The sequence below is a fragment of the Sander vitreus genome, chromosome 11 (assembly GCF_031162955.1).
Source record: "Sander vitreus isolate 19-12246 chromosome 11, sanVit1, whole genome shotgun sequence".
Classification (NCBI taxonomy): Eukaryota; Metazoa; Chordata; class Actinopteri; order Perciformes; family Percidae; genus Sander; species Sander vitreus.
The window spans coordinates 5,841,893-5,861,603 of record NC_135865.1 but is presented as its reverse complement, the minus strand read 5'-3'; the positions used below and the strand labels follow the sequence as shown (position 1 = coordinate 5,861,603).

General features: G+C 41.2%; 1 protein-coding gene across 1 annotated transcript in view; it reads left to right on the top strand.

Annotated features, from left to right (window-relative positions):
- The window catches only part of LOC144526044 (poly(rC)-binding protein 3), an 85,575-nt gene that overhangs the window by 31,067 nt on the left and 34,797 nt on the right, over positions 1–19,711 (top strand). Inside the window, exons 2-5 of the mRNA XM_078263214.1 lie at positions 4,639–4,695; positions 4,884–4,949; positions 5,633–5,738; positions 7,430–7,545. The gene's annotated coding sequence lies outside the window, so the exon portion shown is untranslated. The remainder of the gene's footprint in view (positions 1–4,638; positions 4,696–4,883; positions 4,950–5,632; positions 5,739–7,429; positions 7,546–19,711) is intronic.

Here is a 19,711-nt window from a genome sequence, read left to right as displayed (position 1 = left end):
TAAATTTGGGAAAAAAGGGAGCTCTGGTATGGGATGGGTATTGGCACTTGGTATTAGAAACAGTATTGGTCCATCCCTAATCTAAACCAGTGGTTCTCAACCTTTTCGAGTCGCAACCTCCAGAATAATGAGGTTGGTGTTGGCGACCCCCCGATCCCCCTCGACGACGAGAGAAAGAGCTTCAAACCGGCGTAAATAGCTGTTTCTACGCACCACCTCCTGCTGTTTTTGAGGGATTTTTATGAATGCTCTGATTAATACATGGAAACAAATAATGCTTTGCTGACAGTTTAGTTTTAGTTTTAGCAGCTAGCACCTAGCCTTGTCCAATGTGCTCCAGGCCCTGCGGATTTTTGATGCGTCTGTGACTTTTTCTCTCCCCCTGACCCACCAGAACAGCACCCTTTCTGTGTTCCAGGACCTCCTGATTTACAAATAAAGCTCTGAATATAACACATGAAATGTACCAAACTTCCCACAGTAATGTAAAAACCGTTCCCCTGTCTAAAATATGTTTTTTATTTTTATTTTCTCCCCAACTATCTGGCGACCCCCAGAATTGATGTCGCGACCCTCCAGGTTGAGAACCACTGATCTAAACCACTTTAGAGATGAAGCGGGAAGTGGTAGCCCCAAATATGTTTATAACAATCCCTCCATTGCCCAGGGAAACGATGTGCCCACACATCTATAGTGGTAGGTCAAAGGGGAATCAAAGGGTTGTTAAAACATGATAAAATATATAACACACTGGTATCGGATCGGTCGGATCGGGCCATCTCTAATCTGTGCATTTTAAATCTTGCATGAATGTCAAATTTGACCATGTGTCTCGAGGCTGCAATGTTCACATTACTGCAGAGGACAGAGTTTTCTTTTGAACATTTAGATTAAAAATTATGAAATCCAAAATGAGTTCAACTGCTTGCCTTCAATGAAAATTGAGCTAATTTCATTTATTGAAGCCACGTTTGACTGCACAGTCCAGAGCTGCACTGGACTGGACTGGACACATATCATATTTTGGACATTTTACTGATGTATGAAAAAAATTAAATAATCGATTTTTGGGAATAAATGTAGAATGAAAATTATTATTTCAACAATCAATTATTGCCTTTATTCTAACTGACTTTCCAACAAAAGTCAACAAAAAGTTTTGAATAAACCCTTAAGTAATGTTTGGAATGAATGAATGTGGGCTCCCAATTTAAAAATACCATTTGACTGACAGAGCGTCTGCTGGAAAATAGTGATAAATAAGGCGATGTTATGCACAAGATGTTGCTGCTCACCCAGCACGTACGCTCAAGAAGTTTCACCTGCTTCCTTCCCGTAACTCATCCACATTAGAGTCTTAGTCTGGCTAAATCCTCACACACATGAATGTCACAAAATGAATCCTTTGATAACGATCTTGGGTGGCTTTTCAAATAAATATAGGACCTAATATTCAAATTATGATAAGTCACAGTCTTTGCTGAATGTGTCTGATGTTCATTTTTAATAGTTTTACTTCTCTTTTTCTGTTTCTATAATTAATGCTAGGGGTGGTACGGTTGATGAAAAAACATCCGAACCGCTCGGTTCGCCTGTCTCGGTTCGGAGCGTGTGTGCGTCGCACGGTTCGTCAGTCCACTGTTAATGTGCACTAACCACTTCCTGCCGTAGTGCCCACTTTCGACACCTATGTTAAAACACTTACTGGAAACGACCACAGACAGTATATAAACGACGAGGGGGATGAGCGTGAGGAACGCAACACATGGCAGCTGATTGGACGAACGCGTCACGTGGTTCTTGCTGCTCCCGAATTTCAAAACAGACTCTAATGGCGTCTCGTTCTGAATACGATCTCCTATTTTACGAAAATAGTTCACCGGAAGGTGTTTCTGAAAACATTTTAAGCGAGAAATAGGCCATACAGTTGCTGAATCTGTCTGTTTGTTTTTTTTGATCGACAGGTCGAAGGTCAGTTTAAAAGATTTTCTTCAGATTTTGAGAGGCGGCGAGCCGACCGCTCCTCAGGTAGAGTGTGGAGTGCTGCTGCTGCAGGTCACGTCACATGCAGAAATGTGAATGGGAGAGATGAGGAAGGCTGCCCGGAGTGGGAGGATGCGCCAGCGTCGTATATAGATTTCATGTTACCTATGATGACAGCGGAAATAAAACAATAGATAGAACTGCCACTGTGTGCATGTATTGTGCAACATGCATTCGATATGCTAATTTTAGCTATATATCATATGCTGAAGTATATTTCTGGAGTGTTAAAGATTAAAAGAAAAAATAACAACAACCGTACAGAACCGAAAACCGTGACCCTAAAACCGTGATACCAACCGAACCGTGGGTTTTGTGAACCGTACCACCCCTAATTAATGCATGTGAAAAAAAAAAATAAAAAAAAAAATAAATGCCTGTCTGGTTCCCTGACCTGCAGTTGCAGCTGAACAGGCCTCGCTGAGATCCAAGATGGTGTACACTTCCCTCCTCACTCACTGATGTGAAAGCTCATTGGTGGCACTGGTGCCTGGGAGGGGTTTCCCACCGGTGGTCCATTATTATTTTATGAATCCCCTGGCCAAGCTGAAACAAGACACAGTTATAACATAATTAACACGTGCATAGGCGCAGAGTTATGCATTCTTATACACTTGGTATAAGCTGTAAAGGTAATTTTCTGTGTGCACACAAGGTATTATTTTCCATATCCATATTCCAATACATGGTGCTCTGCTGCCTCCCCCTGAACAAATCTTAAACTCTACGTTAATCTTTTGTGTGTGTGTGTGTGTGTGTGTGTGTGTGTCTGTGTGTCTGTGTGTGACTGTGTTCACGGGCGTGCACGCGTGCAAGTGAGAGAGAGAAAGAGAGAGAGACACAAAGAGAGAGAGAGAGAGATGTGTTCAATATCAGTGAAGGGCGAGTCCTTCAGCAGACGGGGTCAGCGCTCTAATCTGAGGAGGTAATGATATTGTGAGGATATTTAATGAGGAGGATGAAAGCAAAAGTGAAAGGGGGGGGGGATGAGTATTAGCCTTTTTAGATATCATTAAACATTAATACTGTCAGGGGGCTGGAGCACACTGGGGTCCTTTTCATTGACTTTCATGCTGTGTGCTAATAGAGTTTTCACCTCTGGGGACTTCCACACCCCCCCACCCATCCCTCGGTGCAGCGCTAAAGCTAAGAGGAGATGAGATCGCCACCACGCTTCTGAGGATAAGCTTTGTGTGTGTGTGTGTGTGTGTGTGTGTGTGTGCGTGCGTGTTAATTGTAGATTATGTGAGGTCTTTTGCTCATGATGTATGATATACGCATATTATAACTATTCTAAAACTATTACAGGCCCTGAGGAGACTAGCATATATTAACCTAGTACTTAATTCTGAGAAGCACTTTAAATACTTTTCTACATTAGGTCTTTTTTGTGTCCAAGTATTTAGCAAATTACTTTTGCTCTTATTTCAAGTTTTAGACTTCAGACATGTAAGCAGTGTCCTTATCATACTATTTCTATTATTTATTAATACATAAATAAAAATAAGTTTGTCCGGGATTGTGTGTGGATTGGTCAGTGTCTATAAGACAGACTCCTTAGTCATTATTTAGAAGCCTGTTTGTGTTCCCTGTAAAATGCAGTTCAGTAGGGCTGCAGCGATTATTTTTAAAGGTTCTTTATTTGTCATGCGCACAACAATTAACAAAAGTAATTGTTGGCAATGAAAATCTTAGGCCTCGGCACGCTTCAATTTCATGATCAATTAATCTGCTGATTCTTTTTTTCAATTTATCATTTCATCTTTAAAATGCCAGAGAAGAAATGTACAAATGAAATATTCAGTTTCCTCATTCTAATGATCTTCACAAGTAAGAAGTTCATAGAATGTTCATAGTAGTAGAAGCATTTATCATCTTACTTTTCTTATATCTTTTCTCATTAACCTGTGTTGAGAAAAAAAACATTGATTCATGCATCATCATTCAATGACGCACTCAGTCTTTGAAAATCAAACTTCCTTCGAACTGAATGGTGTTTTTCATGTGAAGCACCAACAGAGGGCAGTGGTCCCTTTTAAAAGAAAAAAGGCTTGGCAGCGCACACTAGGTCAAACCCTGTGTGTGTGTGTGTGTGTGTGTGTGTGTGTGTGTGTGTGTGTGTGTGTGTGTGTGTGTGTGTGTTGTACAGCTGGGTGTGGCTGGGAATGACTGAGACTCAGTGGGGTATGGGCAGACTGTTCCTCTCTAAGTCACACTGACACCAAAACTAATAAATGTGTCATGATTGTGACTTTGTGTTTCCTGTTTTATTTTGAAATCTGTTTGTTCTCCCTTATCTTGTCAGATTTACTTCCTGTTTTCTGTTTTCCCACCTGTTTGATTGTTCTGCTCCGCCCTGTTGTGTTCCACCTGTTTGTATTACCTGTCCCTTGTTAGTGTTCATTACCCTGTGTATTTAGTCTCTCTGTTTTCCCTTGTTTTTTGTCAGCTCATTGTTCCTGTTAGTGCGTGTCTGTTTCATGGAGGTCTGTCGCGTCGTGCTTTGCTGTCTGATATATGTTTGTTATTAAATCCTTGAACTGCGTTTGGTTCCGAGCTTCACCTTCCACCTGACAAAATGACTCTCATTCACAGGAATTCCTCTCCTCTTCTCCCCCTGGCCGCTGTCTGTCAACAATTCAACTGCACAATGTAAGAAACAGCACAACTTCTACTGATCACTCAGACTAACATGACCCATATTAAAAATTGAACCCTTCATGTTTTCACGTCACGCAGTAGGTATAATGTCATAATTCATTCTAACGGCAGAGGAGTGCTTGGTGTGCTTCCACATATTCAGTCTTGCTTTTCATGCAGTATTTTTCTCTCTCCAACAGATCTTCTGAATCCACTTCCACAATTGATTTTACCTTAATACGCTTCTGCTGGGCAGGCGCAGCAAGGTAGGTGGTTGGGTTGAATTTGATTCAGAAGATTACAGTTTTTGAAAGATGTACAGCCTGGATCACAATCCACCCGGATCACTTTTCTGCTCTCCACACTCCACGCTTATAAGTATATGTCAATACAAATGTTGGCCCTCTGACTTATCAAGCACATTAATCTATAATGTATCCTATAGGTTAAAGGGGCACACAACCTTAATGTTATTTCCATGGCAGAGGAAAGTTCAGTCCATATTTGTGAACATGAGCTTCCTCTTTCTTAAAGCCAGAAACCAGAGAAGTAAGCCTCAAACTGTTGCATGTCATCAAGTATAAAGTCTGGAGCTGCTCCGTGTCCTATTTAGACAATAAATAGGCACAACCTTAGGCATAATATACATTTTGAAAATGGCCGTATAGTTCCCTTTTAGTAAGCCTTAGCCAAAGATTCCCACAGGCTCATTAAAATTCACTTAATCATAAACTATTCAATTCTACTAAATTCATAAGCTACTTGAGTGTTTGATTGCATGAAAATTAATACAACTTAAAGAAAACCGAAGAATCTGAATAGCTCTTACACCACGGCATAAGATTTTATCGGTTAGATCCCCAGGACTCGGCTAATACCAAAAACCCGGTCATGTTACTACTTTACAATTGACCATGTTTTTTAAGTCTTAACCCTGTGATCTGTTAAGGTGCATCGGCCAGAGGTCCCGTCTCCCCATTCTGTTGGAAGGCTGCCTGCCACAGGTCACATGACCTGGAAGAAAAAACCTGGGAGACTTTTGGGATCCCTCTTCGGTCAGACACACCTTATTAATGTTATTGCTTGCACACCCTATGAGCAACATGATTGATGGGTTGCTCTATTCTGATTGAAAGGCGGTGGTTGGAGAGTCTAGGTTTGCTTCGAAATGTATTGATCCTGACAAACTTTTTTTACCAAGAAAAACAACCCATGTGTTGATAATGCACAGTATACTTCAATAGGGATTTCACCGATAGGATACTGCTTATCAATAGTCATCGTTACTCTTACTGATACTACTCTCTAGAATTTCCTGTAAAAAATAAAGACGTGAAAAGTTAATTTTCAAGTTATTTTTTTTCAGTAATAAGGTTAAATTGGTTCCAGAGTTTCCTGTAAATATAATTGCTACAAATGTCTGGTCTAACAACTGTAAGCAATCCAAAGTTAGTTTCATGTGGCCGTCAGAACAGCTCCCACTAAGTTCAGCTGAGCAGCTTGTCACTAAAATGAGAATAGCTGATCCCCCTTAAAGGTCAGCCCACCTTACATTAGTGAGCCTGGACCGCTTAAGCTTGTCGCTAACGTCGGGGCTAACCTCCTTCACTTTAATCAACAGATGGAACTTGGCTTGGGTCTTGAGGAGTTGTTGCATCTATTCAGAGGCAAATAGCCTAAACTGTACACACACTACACTGCTACGTTCACAGCTATATCCTTTATTCACCGCCACCTAACACACAACCTTACTGCTGAATATTCACTTCCACCTAACACACACACACACACACACACACACACACACACACACACACACACACACACACACACACAGCTATAACCTTACTGCTGAATACTTACTGCCAAAACGAACACACACACAACCTTACAGCTGAATGTTCACCGCCATCACACACGCACACTGCACTGCTATGTTCACAGCTATAACCTTACTGCTTAATATTTACCCCTGTCACACACACACACACAGCTATAACCTTACTGCTGAATACTTACTGCCAGAACGAACACACACACACACACACACACACACACACACACACACACACACAAACCCAACCTTACAGCTGAATGTTCACCGCCATCACACACGCACACTGCACTGCTATGTTCACAGCTATAACCTTACTGCTTAATATTTACCCCTGTCACACACACACACACACACACACCTATAACTTTACTGCTGAATATTCACCGCCAGAACACACGTTCACAGCTATAACCTTACTGCTGAATTGTTACCCCTGTCACACACACTGCTATGTTCACAGCTAACTGCTAACTTCATACTCACCGTCACACACCTCTCTCTCTCTCTCTCTCTCTCTCCTGCTCACTGGCTTACATTACACACATGTGCTCAGTTATTCCTCAAAAGAGTTCCCTACTTGTTCTGTAACCTAACACATTTTAGTTTACTTTCCCAGATGCTTAAACATTGCGTTGCATAGCAGTATAGTTTTTCAAGGAGCTTATCAATAACTCGGTACTGACCATTCCAGAACCGGTACCAAGTTAATAGCGGGTCGCAATACCCATCCCTATACTTCAATTCAGTTTAAAGTAATTGTGTAGTGCTACAACATTTTTGAAAAATCAACATTTGAAGAAAATATGATTTTAAAAAAAAGTTTCTGGGTGCACACAACCCGATAAAGACATTTCTTATCCTCTGTTGCAAAAAAAAACAACCTTCATGTCTTATATCTTTGGGCTTTAGCATGGGCTGATTATCAACCTGAAGGGAAGTCCAAAGGCTGATGAACTGATCTGTGTGCAACCATATTGCTCTGGTGTCCTGTATGCCCTAGGAACACGGCGGCCACTGCAAATCTGGTAAGTAACAACACTCACCTGATCGGTCGATGGTGTTTTGATATTCCATTGCAAAGAGGTTTAATAAAGCAGGTGTCCTTGCTTTAAAATTTTAGACTGGATGATTGCCGATGGGGGCTGTGCCACTGACGCTGAAATGCGTCAGATGATTTTGAACGAGCCTTGCCTTCCAATCATAGACTTTTGTTTGGTTGGAAGGCAAGGCCAACTGTCAATAATACAATGTGGAAAACGTGTAGTTGCCTATAAAACAACAAATGTTTATGAAAACAATGCATCAAATATTCATATTCATTTTTTCACAATTCTCCCTCTTCTTTCTTTCTCTTTTCTGCCCGTCTCAGTCAGCCTCAATACCTGTCTCAACGTTCTGTACTGTTAGATAAAGTAACGAGACATATGGCGCTTTTCCATTACGCGGTACCTGCTTGCCTCAACTCTACTCGCCTTTTTTGGTTTTCCATTACGAAAAAAACCCTGGTACCTGCTAACAGGTACGTTTTTTTAGTACCACCTCAGTCGAGGTTCCAAGCGAGCAGAACCGATACCAAAAGGTGACGTGAAAGCGACGGGGGAGGGGGGTGTCCTGAACAAACCCGCCATTTTTAAATAGTTTAGCCAGCTGTGTTTATTTTTTGCTGACTCCAGCTTCATTTGAAACAAAATGTGTCTTCTGGCTGTGGCAACAACAACACACCTTCCATGTTCTGTGTGTGTGTCGCGTTAGGTCACGGCAGTTTACTGCGGCGCCGCTATGACGACCAGCCACGCTGAGGCGGTACTAAAATCTGCAATGGAAAACGGACGCACAGTGAGGCGAGTAGAGCAGGTACCATGTAATGGAAAAACGGCAATATAGTCCTGTCACTCAGAACATCAGCCCTTTTCTGTTCCACTGTTCTCTGCAACACGGTATCATTTTACACAAGGTTTACACTAGAGATGCAACGATTACAATTTTTAGGCCGATTCTGATTTCCGATTTCTTTTTTTCATTGAGTTAGGCCAGCCAATTCCGATTTCATTTTTTCAAACCACTTTACAGCACACACAAATATTTATTTTCTATCTTTTTAATAGAACATTTTACATTTAGCATAGAACAGACAATTTGTGAATAGATAATCGATCGCTATAAAATAGAACTATATAAATGACTCCTGGTGTGGGAAAATCACACACATCTAAAGTGCAATGTTGTAAAAGAACCATTTCCTTCTTTTCACATCCAATATCCAACTAAAAAAAAATTGATATTTAGCAAACTAAACTTCTGTATGTATGAAAACAGGGGAAACGGGTACTGGCAATAAAATAATATATAAATAACAAATAAAATACATAGCCTTGCAGTATAAAGATATTTCTCAAAACACACACACAGGCCTGTTTGAACGTCAACAGTAACGTTACCTGAAAACAGCGTGTAGTTCCTTTTTTTTTTTTTTTAGCAAGTTTGCTTTGCCATTGTGCATAAATATGAACAATACCATTGCTGTCAACAGGCTGATCTGCTAACGTTAGCTAGCGGCGGTTACCTCGGAACAATCCAGCAAATAGACGGTACCTTAGAGTGCCGTTACCTGAAACCGATGATTTAACGTCACCGTTCATTTTACACACAGTTTAACAACAAAACTAAACTCTTTAAAGATTACTATGTTTTTAATGTTGGTTTTGAGTGGTATGCATCCCCACTAACCTGGAAAGCGTTTTACATAGTAATGTTAATACAGCGTCTATTGTTTATTTTTTTTTAATACAGCGTCTCCTACAGCGGCCAGCGGGGCGTCAGAGGCAGAGGGACCACAGCGTTCGCTAACGTTAGCTAACGTTTTCATGTTCCAGTTGTTCAGCCTCAGAGGGGAGAGAGAGCGGCTGACTGTTCGCCTGAGATCAGTACAGCAGACGGCTCCGCAGAGCCGTGTATAATTACGACTTTGTGACATTTCATAAACGGCTGATTGAGCGGCAGTGCGCCGCTGCTACATGCATATAGCGGAAACCCTGCATGTGCACGTGTGGTGCTGATGTTGCGCGACGTAAATCATGCGGCGCCCGAGTGCATTTGACCGGCATAAAATCGGCATTTGTCGGACTGACCGGCAGGTCGCCGGTCATGGCCGATGATGTGAAAATCGGCCAATTCCGGTCACCGGCTGGTCAATCGGTGCATCTCTAGTGTACACAAAATCTCCCATCAGCTTTGGGGTTTTAGGGACCTTTTATTTGGAAAAAGTCATATCTTATCATATCTGATATTTGCATGTCTCATGTCTCATAATCTTCTCACTTAGTTTGGTTGACAAAGCCCTAAAAGTCAGTAGCCATTAAAGGAGAACTCCGGGCAACTTTTATGTTAATCTTTATCGCTGTAAGTATGGGAGTACTGTCGATAGCAAAAGAAAATGAGCCGACTCGGTGCTAGCAACATGGAGTTGCTGCAGCTAATGCCGAGAGCTCCCACTTGGCTAAAACGGCAGTTTTGGGGGCATATCATAAAGAGTGCCTTTGTGCCTCTTAACAGACACAAAATGCAATTAAAATGTCTGTGCAACGTGAACAGGGCCCTTACATGACAACAAGATGCGTTTTCAACTCAGACATTGTTTAAATTCACTTACCCTGTTAGCTGCTAGCTGCCGTCTGGGATCAGCCAGGCTTCGGTAATAATCATCACGCAGCAGTTATGTGTATTTGTAGCATATATCCATTTTGTGTGCGATCCATCTGGCGTTGATGAATAGTAGTCTCTGCAGTGGCGAACTGTGTGTTAATTGCCTTAGCCAGGCTAGCAGGCCCGACCGGCATCGTTCTACTTCCTCCCCGCCTGCCGCGGGTGACAACAATCCATGGGTGCCCGCCGGTCTGGTGGATGTCCTCCAGAGGACAGTTCATGCTTTTCGCGGCGAAAAAAGTTTATTTCCCCCTCAAAATTAGGTAATTGAGCACTGTAGTGGTTATGATCATATCAGTGACTATGTAACTACATGGAAACGAGCCAAATGATGCCCGTTTCTTGTACAGTAATAGCGTTACTGAAGGCTGACTCTAGCTCCATAGGTACGCTACTCCAAGCTTCTTCCCTTGCGAACACCTCCGCTCTTCACTCTTCACACACTACGCTCCGATCTGCACACTGCTGTTTACCTTTTCCTGCTACAACTGAATTCCCGCGGGACTTCAGCGCAAGACTACAGCCAGCCTCCTGTAACGCTGTTACTTTACAAAGTGACAACACGTTTAAAAAGCGACAAACAATAGGTGGGCCAAACACATTTGTGAACCTAAATGAATATGCGGGCCGGATCAAAATCTGCAAGGGGACAGATTTGGCCCGCGGGCCTTGAGTTTGACACTTGTGGTCTAAACATTTGGTAACTTTTTTCTCAAACTTGGGTGCAGCAGACAAAAAACAAAACCCAAACAACCAAGATGTTTTGTGAGTTATGATTCATTGTTTGTGTAGCAGTTAGCTCTGTTTCTTATTAACTGTAGTTAAAGGTTAGCCTGTAGAGATTTGACTACTAGTAGGCATTGTGATACACATTCCTGCCAAAGGTTTCACGCTCCTCCACTGATCGGTGGCAAGTAAAGCTGCAGTTGGTAACTTTTATGTTTTCGTCATATTTGCTGAAACTGTCCCTATCCTGACAGTAGAACATGAGACAGATAATCTGTAAAAAAAAAAAAGAGAAACATGTTCCTCTGCCTCCCCCTAGTGCTCCTTATGGCAGTTGCAAGACTTCGAGGAGTCTTTAACACAATGTCAATGACTGCTCGTGAACTCCAATCAAACTTTTAAAACTGGGCAGCGTTTTCATAAACATATTTTAGTGTACTGATTAGCTGAAAAATGAGAACGTTCGTTTCAGCCGGTAGGCGGTGCTTGGATTTAGCTCGACTGTCCGACGGGTCGACGAATGCCAGTGGTGCCATCGGTCACATGCACAGATTACATGCATGGACCTTCAGATTCATTCCTTAAAATCATTTTAGGACATGTCATTGTGACGTCTTGGGCTGCTCTTTTTGTTGAGTAAAAGTCCACTTTACCACTTGAAACTGTGGCGTGTGGGGAAGAATTCCTTAAGGCAGCCATTACCCTTTGTCAATGTAACAGCTTTGGTGATCTTACCAGGGGTCAGCACCACTGTCAGGTTTGAAAATAGCATCTTTATAATACACACAGAGCCGTGAAGTAAAACAAAAAGACAAGTTCTTGGAGAAACGCATTGGAACACCTATTCTGTACAATTGATAAAGGAATACTCATCAATTACTCACCAAGTGATGCCTTAAATTCTTGACGAAACCTCTGTTTATTTTGCATGCCTCCACGGTGAATATAGAACTTAAAAACGGAGTCTTGATACATTGTAATAATAGTCTCTTTTGTTAGAAATAATTTAGTTTACCACACTGAATGAATCCACCTTTGTAATGCTATTTAAAAAAAGGTACAAACACAGATTAGTGGACCAAAGGCATATTGGCACAACCGTCACCTCCCTCCCTAAATGAGGCGGTCTGGCCTCGCAGAGCCTACCAAAAAACTCATTTGTGCTGTCCTTGCCAACTCGTATTTACTATCCATTTTACTGCTAGTACTTTCACTTCCAACAAAATATCAAAACCCAGGGTTCAGTGCCAACTTATTGGGCAGTATGAATTGTGATGTGTCACACATGATGGACAAATAGTGTACCAATGGTAATGTGAAATAAATGGCAGCATTTATGTCCACAGTACTTAACCCTGTTAGTGGCTTAATCGTTGTTCCAGTTCATGTCATGTATTCACCAGTGACGGAGGACAAAGACCTGGTTGATGTGACAGGTTCACATCATATTGCCCAAATTTCTTTCCAAAGTTAATGAGAAAGCCTGAATGCAAGGACACACCATCTTATCTTTGCAAAAGCAGACAGTATGGCGCCATTGGGAGAGCACAGCCTTCTCTGCCGTAATGACGTATTCAGCCTTGATCTGTAGACTTTCAAAGAGGCAGTAACTGAACTGAATCAAAGTGCTTGTGTTTACGTCTCTGAGGGACTTATCCATATGACTCAAATCTTAAGTCAATTGAATTTCTAGGAATCAAAAACAGAGACCTGCTCAGTACCATGTACAGAGCTGAATTCTTATTATCCAACAGCGCTTACTGCACTTCCTGCATCTGACCCATATTTCATAGTATTTCCAAACTTTCGCCTGCAAACTATACTGTTGCGTTGGAAGGAAATTATTCATTCCAGATGACATACTACACATAAAGCATTTCTTACACCTTTCTAACATTGATCAAATACTAAAGGTTAAGGAGAAACTAGTTGGAATTGTGCCTGCAAGGGAATGGTCTATAAGCAAGATTTTCAGTACAAATACCCCTACAGAAGAATTGCCCAATGCAACCAGTCAGGTTGGTCACTGAGTATTACTACTGTTGTTATTATTACCTCTGCCAAGGAGGTTATATTTTCTGTTTGGTTTGTTTATTAGCAGGGTTAAGGGAAAAACTACTGGCCTGATTTCCATGAAATTGTGTGGAAGGGCGTAGCATGGGCCATGGATGAACCCAGTACATTTTGGAGCAGATCTAAATCATGGGGCGGATACACTAAATTATCTTTGACATTTGTTAACATTGCAAGACAGCGCATTGCCTTGGCAGAGGTCTGCACTCTCTGTGTGCCCTTCTAGTTGCACATTGCAATGCTCCCCATTATTTCCCACATCACAGTGGAGGCCATTTGTGTAGTGGTGACTCATATTGCCTGGCTTCAACTCTTAAAGTTCACATAAGCTCTCTGTCCATCGTCATTGCTTCATGTGAGAGCAAAAACATCAAGACAGTGAGGGGGGAGTTTCCTTTAAAGTTATTCTGCTTGGATATGTTGGTCTGTCGGTGTGTATTCAAACCCTTTGAGCATGCGTGGCCGTGCCGGTGCATACACGTACTTTATGTGTGTTTTGACTTTTAAAGACTTGTAGCAAAGCTTTAAATCAATCCTCAGAACAAAATACCTAAGCTGGCTCCCTCTGCAGAGCACTGTTTTGGACTGATAGGCTCTAAGTCCGCAGATACTGACTTCCTTTTATAACCCTATAGGGGAAGAACACTGCCTCTGTGGCCTCTGGCCATACTATGGTAGCATACACCATACAGAAAGATTAACACAACCACATTGCACATACGGTTCAGACAACTTTCCTTTGAAAACCTCCAGTGTGTAAACTCAAGTTTGAATTCCCAAATAAAACTAGACAGTATTCATAAGGTTGAATTACTATGTTAATCAACTTTAAAATACATCACATAATCTGGTGTGAGTAGGTTCATAAGTAAGTTTACCTAAAACCCCATACAGTACTTTACATTTTGATTGCTTTGACTAAAAAGAAGTTATTTTGCAGATTCAACCGGGTCAGCTTATAGGCTACAGAAAGCTTTGGTTAAAGGGTTTCTAAGTAAAATATTGTTTTACCCTAAATGCTCAGACACAACCAATGATAGTAATCACCAGTGGCGGCTTAAACATTTTTTTTTTTTTTTTATTTCAATATTCAAACAAAAGAAAGAGGCTTATCTCAGAAAAACGTCACTATACCAAGCACAGTGGGATCTCCGTCAAGGCTGACGGCTTGTTGACTTGATTCTGAACAAGATTAAATATCAGATTAATAATAGGATTAGTATGAACCAATTCCACTAAGTGCAGTACATCAAACTAAAACATGGAGGCATGTGCTGAGTTGTACATAAAAACGACAGCACTCAGCCACATTCACTCTAAAATGCTTCACTGGGCATATTCTCAGCCTTTCCATGCTTCACTTTGATACAGTTGCTCACATGGTAACCTTAACTGCCCAGTACATCTGCTGTGGTCAGTGGACAGTTGTACTACACCCACTGGGGAATAAATGGCATAGACAAGGGCACAGAGAAGGTTTTTGTGTGATTTGTTGATGAAGGGGAGGTTATGAATTCACTGCCTTTCCCCAAACGTCTCCTAACTGGCATAAGATTATAAAAATGCATTCATTATAAATCAGGTATCCACAAGTGTATATAAGAAGGATGTACAATTATATAACCAGTGGGACCTATTACAAAGTGTGTAACACAAACACACACCTTACAGAGACATGATTAATCTACACAGTAGCAGTTACAGTTCTTAAAACAACTTTTCATGCACTTAAAATATCATTCTGCAGCTTTACCCTCATTTAGCTATAAAGTAGGCCCTCTCCAGCACTATCCCTAAACTGGCCGAGGAGGAGCACTAAAGCAATGAAGCCAAATAATAATGAGCTGGTTGAAATTTGCTTCCAGGACATGATCCCAGAGACTCATTGTTTAACTCTCAAATGTCGCAGGGGGTTTCCCCAAGCACCCTGTGCCAGCTAACCAGCCGCCTCCTCCCCTCTGTCTTACTGGCTACTTCTTTACAGTAACTGTAAAGAATTTGGCTTCTCATTAATTAGCGTACAGTTGCCGTTAGATCATCGGTCCATGCACCATGAGGTAGTTTATGTTCTAAATAGGGCTGGGTACCGAACTTCGATACTTTTAGGCACCGACCAAATTGCCTCCATTGTTTAGAGAGGCGAAGTCCCTCCCCTTCCGGTGGACCGCCATGGGACCTTACCTCGGGAAAAATATGAATGGTAGTGAAGGGGGAAAGACAAATCATTTTTTGATCCCGTTTTAAATTGAGCCATGAGATACACATATGATGTTCATCAGTTTAATAGATAATTTCACAAGTCAAGAAAGTCTCAGTTTATTGTTAAACTGTTGAAGTATAAATACGTAATTAGAAAGACTCCACACTTCAAAGTCGCATGGATGACGTCTTACTCTAATGAGCAGAGGATCTTGCTTGTTCTTTCGCTTATCTGCTGAAAACACTTCACTGGAGAAAACATCAGTAAGATAACGTTACATGTGTTGTGGAACAGAGCTAAGCTAGCTAGCTAGCTAGCTAGCTAGCAAGTTGAGCATCAAGCTCGGTGACGTAAATTGTGCGAGACGAGAGATGTAGTTCTGGCCGACTATCTTACCGGGTCTATAGTCGCATCTCAGCTGGATAACCGTTTATTAAGTAATTTAACTGTACACAATCGCGTGGGTACAAACTTGAATAGTGGGATTGACTTAAGAGTATTTTGTCCTGACAAATTATATTTTAAGTCTTGAGCAAAATAGGACGGTTGTCAATTTGAGCAGAATAAACTTTCTTCATTTGTAGACAGGCTCTTTTTTGTTTTTTTATCGCCACATGCTGCTTTTTTTTCTTTTTGGGCTGTCCTAAACTGTGACTGTCAGAGCTCAGCTGTCAGACAGAGACACAATGACAGGATGTGTTGGTCCACACAGCCTTGTACCTGGAAAACATTTAGATGATGATGATGATGAAAAAACTGACAAAACCTTGGAAAAACACAGTAGAAAGAAGGAAGGCAACAATAGGGCGACAAAAGTGCCAAGAAATTCAAATAAGCAAGACACTTCTTTGAAAAAAGAGGCAAAAACTTTGAAGATAAAAAAAGACAGGCAAGAAAAGGTCAAAACAAGCGACAAAACCTTCAAAGAAAGGTGACAAACTTCAAAAACGGTGACAAAAATGACAAAAAAAGACAAAAAAAAAAATAGACAAACTTGAAGAAAAAAATGACCGTAGAAGTAACTACAGCCTTGTAACTGAAAAACATTTTGCAAAAAATGTCACGTACCCCCTGCAGTCCCCCAAAGTACCCCTAGGGGTACACATACCCCCATTTGAGAAACACTGCTCTACAGCATGGCCTGCTTTCATTTAACAAAAAGCTCGATAATATCATCAGTCACCCGGAAATCCTGCATCCAGAGAAACCTACGCTTATTTGATCCTTCCTTCCTTCCTTCCTTCAGTCTCCTTTCATATAAAGCATCAGAGAGCATTTGGACTGGCAAACATGATGTGACATGGTTCTGGATTTTGAAGTTTAAAAAGTCTCAAACATGTACGTACTGCTGCCATTTGGAGCTGCTCTCAGGGCTTTAAAACAGATATTGAAAAGGGCAGAGGCTGTCACTGGGAGCTTTCTATCGCCAAAAGCAGCATTTCTTTTTAATGAATCATTAGAAAGAAAAATGAAAACAGCATTTACGCAGCAACCAAATACATATTTCTGGTAATGTCGGTCTACATATTCACTATTGTTAGGGCACATTTAAGAATAATAATCTTATAACCTTAGCAATATGCAATATATAAAGCTGAAGAATGAGATGTTATAATTAGAGATAATGATGACGGTGATGTGTATACTGTGTTTGTGTGTGAGGATGGGGACAGGTGTGTAAAACGTGTACTAAAATATTTATAAATAATTATGATGATGATAATCTGGTTGCAGGTCAGGTGGAATTTAAATGTTTCAGAGAGATTTAATATCCCAGTCTGTCAGTGCTTTTGGCTTTTTTAAAACACACATTCTGTTTTACCGTTTTTAGCAATGAGGCTCATTTGCATAAAAGGGTTACATTTTGCACCAAATCTATGCCTATTACCTCATTTTAATTACATAATTGTAATTACATAATTGCAAACATCACAGGCGCACCGAGACACAATTTGCTTGGCAGCGCAGTTAAGGGTGCACTTCAACCTTTTGGTTGATGCTTTGGCAATTAGTTTCTATTTGTCTTATTTGTGCAGGTTTAGCGCCCACTAAAGCTGCACAATCCTGTTGTGAAGTAACCTGGGAGTGTTTTGAAGATTGTGATGTTTATTGCAACACACACAGCTGTGCTCTCTCAGCGTCAGAGCCACAGCTGACCAGTGGTGCTGATGCTCGTGAGGTTTAACCAATCAGCTATGGGCGGGACATTAAATGACCGAGCGGTGACTACAGACAGAGAGGCTGCATACACATATTTTCACCAGACAAATGTATGACCGGACACCAGGGCCCTGTAACTGAAGCAGCTAAATAGAATTTAGCCATCATTCATTTTATTATTTACACCTGCACTTTTCATACTAAGACAAGTCAGAAAGTCTTCTGCAAGACGTGACCTACTTGTATTTTGGTTCATATTCAACACCTCAGCAGAAGTTGTGAGGTTAAAAACAGTCAAACAACAATGTTTAAGCAAAATATAACAAGGAACAGTTTTATACCCATTGGGGCCGGTAATTTTCACTAACACTAGCCTAGACATCTAGACGCACCCTGGCAGCAGCCAGGGGGGGTCTAGGCACTCTCCGTTGACTTGCGAGCTGGAAAAACCAAACTCTGGTCAGGCCAATCACATCGTGTATAGAGTCGGTGGGCGGGCTTATGGCTGCTGCTGCTGGGAACAGAGGTCTTCTGGAAGACTTGGAGTTAAGCTTTTCTTTGAGAAAAGAACAAAGAACTGCACTGAAATCATTCTTAAAAATGGAAGATGTGTTCGGAGTTTTGCCAACCGGATATGGCAAAGTATAATCTATGAACTAGCTCTGCTACCAGAGCTCAGCACCTCTGGGAACTCCTTCAAGACTGTTGGAAAACCATTCCTGGTGACTACCTCATGAAGCTGATTGAGAGAATGCCAAGCGTGTGCAAAGCTGTCATCAAAGCAAAAGGTGGCTACTTTGAAGAATCTAAAATATATAAACCATATTCATATTGTTTAACACTTTTTGTTTACTATATGATTCCAAGTGTGTTCCTTCATAGTTTTGATGTCTTTAATATGAATCTACAATGTAGGAAATAATACAAATGAATTAGAACCATTGATTGAGACAGTGAGTCCAAACTTTTGACTGGTACTGATATTACGATACGAAAAATATTATTGCGGCGTGAGAGTCCCGCTAACGTTACTATAAACCGAAAACATCACTGCCTCTATCACTGCCACAACAACTTTTAAACACTATGAGAAATAAGAAGAAAAAACTAAACGCAAGCACTGAACTGCCGGGAGTTTGTGTAACAAAAATCAGATTTTTTCAAATCAGATTTAGACCAGTTCCATATGTGGTCCTGAATCAGACCCAGGTCTGATTTTGTTCAATGCGGCCGCAGTGCGAACAACCAAGGCGGATTTGATGCGACTTTTACGTAAATCTACATCCACGTTTGTCACAATTATGCACCGGCGGGAGTTAGCCCTAGACACAGACAGTAAAATAAAAAACTTGACTAGGCCTACAAAATGGAGAACAGTGATGGAGCAAGTCAATGGAGGGAGAGTGAGGTGTTAGACCTCATTAGTGTATGCTCAATAATGTAACGGCAGCCATTACACAAACATTTTGAAACAAAAGCGAAAATGCTTACTTCCTCCATAAGCACCCTAACTTTAGTGCAACAGCGTGCTGCGTCTGACTCTGATGTTATTGTTCTTTTGCGCATGCGGGTCAGTTCGAAACCAACAGCCAAACAAAAAAATCGGATCTGAGCAAAAAATCTGAATTAAGCATTAAGACTTGCGGTGTGAACGTAGCCTAGGTGACTGTGTCCTGCAACGACAAAGCAAAGTCGCTTCAACTCTTTTCTTTTTCTCCAGTGCCTTCACGTACTGCCTTCAGGTGCAGTTGGACATTTTGACAGATTACCATGTACGTAAACTCAACCACTGGCAATATGTTTTGATACAGGATTTATTAGGTAAATGGCTTGTGGAGGTGGCTTGTGCTTAAAGAGTTCACACAGTGTTGTGGGCACTTGAGCTAAGAAGGATGGTTCCTTTGGGGGAACTCATTTCATTTTGACCTCAACACTTGCAATGGGTTTGTCTCTATTCTTCCTGCTGATATTATCAAGAGATGGTCCGATACCATTTTTTGCTTCCCGATACCGATTCCGATACCTGAACTTGCGTATCGGCCGATACCGAGTACCGATCCGATACCAGTGTGTCATATATTTTATTATGTTTTAAGAACTGTATACTACTATCCCTGTATGGATGTGATATTATTTCTTGACAGTCAGTTATAACAGAAAAAGAGGCTTTAGGGCTTTACTAAGTGGTATCAGATCGGTGCATAAACTCCAGTACTTCCCGATACCGATACCAGCGTTTTAGGCAGTATCGGAGCCAATACCGATACTGGTATTGGTATCGGAACATCTCTAATATTATCTATTATTTGTAAACTCACCATTTGATTCCT